This window comes from Gigantopelta aegis, chromosome 9, assembly GCF_016097555.1.
Source record: "Gigantopelta aegis isolate Gae_Host chromosome 9, Gae_host_genome, whole genome shotgun sequence".
NCBI lineage: Eukaryota > Metazoa > Mollusca > Gastropoda > Neomphalida > Peltospiridae > Gigantopelta > Gigantopelta aegis.
The window spans coordinates 35677673-35683672 of NC_054707.1; the positions used below are offsets into that span (position 1 = coordinate 35677673).

Below are 6000 nucleotides of genomic sequence, written 5' to 3' on the forward strand. Positions count from 1 at the left end.
ACATATTTTATTGCATATAATATATATATATACAAAAGGATTTGGCACAGGTTATCCAACTTACGAGGCCCTCTCCTAATTACAAACTTTAAATTGTACAATAATGATGACTGCAATTTTCAATAAATAAATAAATAAATCCATTAAAGTAAAGGTTTGTGATAAACGACTGAATAAATTGAAAAGACAAAAAAGGAAAATTAAAGTGATAGAAGTAATGGATGGTTTAATAATATTCATTATTAACATTTTATCTTCCATCATTCTACCCTCAAAATTAGTTGTAATCCATGTACACATGCGTAGTGATTCATTTACAACCCTATATAGCTGTTTGATTATTTTTTCAGATTCGGGCATTTTCGTTTAATTCGGGCAAAAAACAAGCCTACCCCTCTACAAAAATGGGAACCCGTTCGCCTATGTTATCGAGACAAGCTTTAGTTATTTTTAGATGGTATTTTCACATTTAAACATCACATACTTTAGCTTCTTTCTGTCACATCCTTATCCAGATATACTGTATGTTTGTAGCTTAACGAAACTTAGTGTACATTTTCATGGGCTGGAAAAAGGGTCTGCGCCTTTAACAGCAATATATGTTTGTTATACATTATATACTGAAGAACAAAAGAAACGCAAATATTAATTTAATTTAATTATTTAAAAGTCCATAGTTTGCTGCCATTGTAATATGTTTATGACTTGGACTAACACATCCTTTTTGATGACTAAAATGACATATTTTCATGTTTAGAGTTTACCAGTATCTGTATTAGGTGTTTGTAGTGGTTCTAATGTTTGTAATAGCTCAAACCGGATTTTACATTTCAATAATTTCGTGGGCCTACGTACGAATTAAAAAAAAATTAATATATAATTTTAGTCGCTAAAAAGGCTCTGTTAGTAGAAAACATCTTACAAACTGCAAACTCAGGTCAGTCCCTTTAAAATTATCATTGTTTTGTCAACATTTAACAGTATTTATCAATTAAGTTTATCATACTTACATGCACACACACACACACACACACACACACACACACACACACACACACACACACACACACACACACACACACAGCCAGTACACCACGACCGGCATATTAGAGGCCGTGGTATGTGCTATCCTGTCTGTGGAATGGTGCATATAAAAAATCCCTTGTTGAAAATGGAAAAATGTAGCGGGTTCCCTCTCTAAGACTATATGTCAGAATTACCAAATGTTTGACATCCAATAGCTGCTGATTAATAAATCAATGTGCTCTAGTGGTGTCGTTAAACAAAACAAACTTTTTACTTTTACGCACGTACCATCTCCTTTGAAATAAAATAGGCTAATCACTGCACAAATGATATTTTATTGTAATATATGTACATATGTATGTAGTACGTGTATATATGCACACACTCACATGCTATATGGTGGCTGGAATGGGAGAAAAAACAAATAATATCTATACTTGCGAGAAGTCGATCCTGCTATCCCTCGCACGCAGTCGGGCGCTGTACCGCTGTGCTAAATCCTGTTCCACGTTCGGATTTCGTCATAGGAATATTGATTAAAATTATTTGAGAATTCACAGGAACAATAAATATAACATATTTCTAAATTTGTCTCTCGATCACGGGCCTATTAACAAACACCGTCGACAATTATGGTTCTGTGGGTGTCACATACGAGATTATTTACGATGTGATACAGAACATACTTAGTCAACTGAACCCGCCTAAAATACGAAATAATAGTCTTGCAAATAATTATTTAAGCTCTGCAGTTCTTTATTTATGAAACTAACTGCCAGTGGATTTGTTCTGATCCGCTCAGGAACTTAGTAATCGGGAGTGGTGTGGGGGTGGGTGGGTGGGTGAGGGTGATGATAAAGGTGAGGTAATAAACAGAATTTGTCACACCTGCGATAAAAACAAAGACCGTATGAATTAATGGATGGGTGGTCATAGATAGATGGATGGATGGATGGACGGATGGATGGGTGGGTGGTCATAGATGGATGGATGGATGGATGGATGGATGGATGGATGGATGAATGAACAAAACAAAACAAAACAAAACAAAACAAAACAACCAACCAACCAAATCAACAACAACAAACCCCAAACAAAACAAAGGCAAAACAAATAAACAAAATAATAGAAGAAAAAAAGATAGCGTCAAACAAATTATCCATCAAAGAAATCGATGACTAACATAAAACATTCTACAATTATACTTTCAAACAGTAGCATTTCATACAAATAAGAGTACAAAACTATTAAAATTATATATCATATAACAAATATTTAAAAAACCAAACAACTATGTTGAGATCATACATTTACGCTGAATTATTGTAATCCAAATTTTAATTCTCTTTCCTGTGATATTTATATTTCTGCGCATCTCAATACAACAAACCCCAAACAAAACAAAGGCAAAACAAATAAACAAAATAATAGAAGAAAAAAAGATAGCGTCAAACAAATTATCCATCAAAGAAATCGATGACTAACATAAAACATTCTACAATTATACTTTCAAACAGTAGCATTTCATACAAATAAGAGTACAAAACTATTAAAATTATATATCATATAACAAATATTTAAAAAACCAAACAACTATGTTGAGATCATACATTTACGCTGAATTATTGTAATCCAAATTTTAATTCTCTTTCCTGTGATATTTATATTTCTGCGCATCTCATTATATCATACCTTTATTTTAACTCAACTCATTGTTGATCACGCAATGTACTTCTGTGGTATCATAACGCAAAATAAGTATAAACATTAATATTTATGGAATAAATAAATATTTAAAAATGCTATATTCCCAAGCGGGGAATCGAACCCCGGCCGTCGCGGTGAGAGCGCGAAATCCTAACCACTAGACCACTTGGGAGCTTGCATTAGCCATGGAACTTCTAGTTACAATGCCTAACCCGTTTCACAATGTCTTCTTTCGTCGTGTTTCTATATATAGCGTAAATGGCACTTATATCAATATCAATATCAGTAGGCCCATGGGTTTTATTATAAGCACCTTTGCCTGCCTGCCGGGGATTGGGGGGGGGGGGGGCGGGGGCAGCATACACTGAAAAGGACAACCCCTGTTGTTCAGCTCTTTCTCCAAGGGTATTGGTTTAAACAAACTTGGCCGGGGTACACCCATTTTACACAAAACACACTACATCACAAAAACGTCTTCAGTGTTACAAGTTATACATAGATAGATAGATAGTTATATAGATATTCTTTATTTCGTCCATAAAATGAAGACTGATAAATGAATGACAGAAATATAATAGAATACAGGAATAATAATTATAGTATCAATACACAACATTCATAATACAATTTTCCAACTAATACAAAATATAACAACATTACTCATAACTATGGCTGTTGAAGAAGATTATTCCAACTTCATAGCATATAGCTAACCATTAAGATTATATTCCGCCATACATTGTAATCTAAACAAAATTCACAGTCTGCAGGAAATCCATCTAGTAAGAAATACAAAGACAAACCTTCTTCTGACTATAACTTCACAAATAATTCTACGTCAAGTAAGTTGCATCTTGAACACATTATTTCCATCCCCTAATATGCCGTGATGGGCGTTCAGCAACAGATACATAAAGCATCACGGAAATTGGACATCCTTGCCTTACACCTCTCGTAACTGAAAAGAAAGGAGTTAAATTACCATTAATTTTAACATTACTTTTAATACCATTTTTAACCAACATTTAAAAAATTATTACAAATGTATTCAAAACTTTAATTATAAAGATTTGTGGAACCCTATCAAATGCCTTCTAAAGATAATATGTTTTAATCAAAAATACTTACTGGCTATTTAAATCTATGACACGTATCCCATTTTTGGTTTTAAAAATAATAAAAAAAGAAAAAGACTGATAATCAATTTTTCTTACTACATGACAAATGTTCTTCATTTTAAATTGACATAACAACTTTATGAAACAATGGCTTTAATTTATTTCAGATAAAACTCAGCAATAAGGCCATCCTTACCAGATTTATTCAAAATCATGGCTTCGTTAATCCTTTTATTGATATATCATTATACCAAGTTTCACTTTCAGATATAATTGTTTTATTCCTTATTAAAGGAACATTCCTGAGTTTGCTTCAAGTTTTAAGATTTTATCGACTAACAGACTTTTTAACGATTGTAATTACATATCAAATATATTTTTCTGTATAAAAATATCAGTGGCTGTATAGTAAACGTGTTTCTGATCGTCCTAATATTTGTACTAGGTTAAATTTCATTTTATTTCCTAAAATATTATGTTTTCGTACGTACGAAATTATTTGAAGACAAAATCCAGTTTGGGCTTCTTACAAATATTAAGACGACCAGAAACACATTGAATATACAGACATTGATATTCTAAACAAGAAAATACATTTAATATTTAAGTTTAATCGTAGAAATATTTTATTAGTGGGAAACATCTTACAATGCAGCAAACTCAGGAATGTCCCTTTAAATTTTAATTTATTCTTCTTTAACATATCCATATTTTGGTATATAGTTTAGAATAAAAACGTTTAATATGCTGTGTCTTACGTTTTCGTTAATAATTGATTAATTGTATTATGTTGGGTTTTTAAAAAAAAATTGTATTCCTGTTTATACTTTTCTAAGTTGATAAAAAAAAACCTGCTGTATTTTAATAAATTAGACAGAATATCCAATTGAAGCGAAAAAATTTTAAAATATGAGAAAGTGACAAAGGCATTTTGTAAGTTTTTCATTGATAAAGATTTTTATTCTAAAATATATACCAAAATATCTAGGTAAAGAAGAAGAAATTAAAATTTAATAGCGAATAAAATAAATTCAAATTGAAAGTGAAACATGTGATAATGATATGTTGATTAAAGAATTAACGAATACATTAAAATGTATGACTTTGATTAAATCTGGCCTTACTGTTGAGTTTTAAGTTAAAGCTATTGTTTCATAAAGTTGTTATGTCAATTCAAAATGACAAAACATTAATTTTATCACTTAGTAAGAAAAATTGATTAACAGTCTTCTTTTTTTTTCTTTTATTCTGTTTTTTTTTAAAACCAAAAATGGGATACATGTCATAAATTTAAATAATGAGGAAGGATTTTTAATTAAAAAACAAAAATAGCTTTTTAGGATTATATTATCGAATATAACGATATTAAAGGCAGTATTATAATTAGTCTTAACTGAACTCCTTTCTTTCCAGTTGCTAGAGGTGTTAGGCAAGGATGTCCGATGTCGATGATGCTTTATATAAATGTTGCTGAAAGCCCAACACAACATATTAGGGGATGAAAATAACTTGTTTTAACACGCTACCGTTAAAGATGCTGTCTGGCCACAGATCACAGTTATCTTCCCATTTGGTTGACTAAATCCGGAAATATAATATCCGCGTAAGTAGTTTGCTGTTTGACTGTGATTACTTCATGGCAGACAGTTTTGGAGTGGCAGCTATTAGACAGAAGTTGACAGGGGAGAGCATGTAGTTTGCAACATGTATAACACTGAAAACCTTTTTTTGTGGGGTTTTTTTGGTGTAAAATCTTGTGTACTCCGGCCAGGTTTAGTGGCTGTGTTTCTGAGAGAAAGAGCTAGACAACAGGAGTTGTCCTTTTAAGAATAGCACTATGTTGCCCCCAGGCAGGCAAAGGTGCATACCCCCCCCCCCCCCCATGGGTCATATTTCTAACCCCCGCCAGTCACCGACTACGGTTGAACTGCTGGTGCTCCCTTTCACCCACCCCAACCCTTTCCTGTCCTGGACGGAGGAACCGGCTGAGGCCGGTACTTGTGCCCAGGACAGGCGTGCGCTACAACAGCTTGCTCTGAATGTGCACGTTAAACAAATTCCCAATTCCCCAATATTTCTAAGTGGAACGAAGAAGACATTATGAAACGGCTTAGACATTGTAACTAGAATTTCCACATTCATTGCAAGT

General features: G+C 32.7%; 1 non-coding gene across 1 annotated transcript; it reads right to left on the reverse strand.

Moving 5' to 3' along the window:
- Positions 1-2833: 2833 nt before the first annotated feature.
- Positions 2834-2905, reverse strand: Trnae-cuc. Its single transcript has one exon. It is a non-coding gene; the product is annotated as a tRNA-Glu (tRNA).
- Between the last annotated feature and the right edge of the window lie 3095 nt (positions 2906-6000).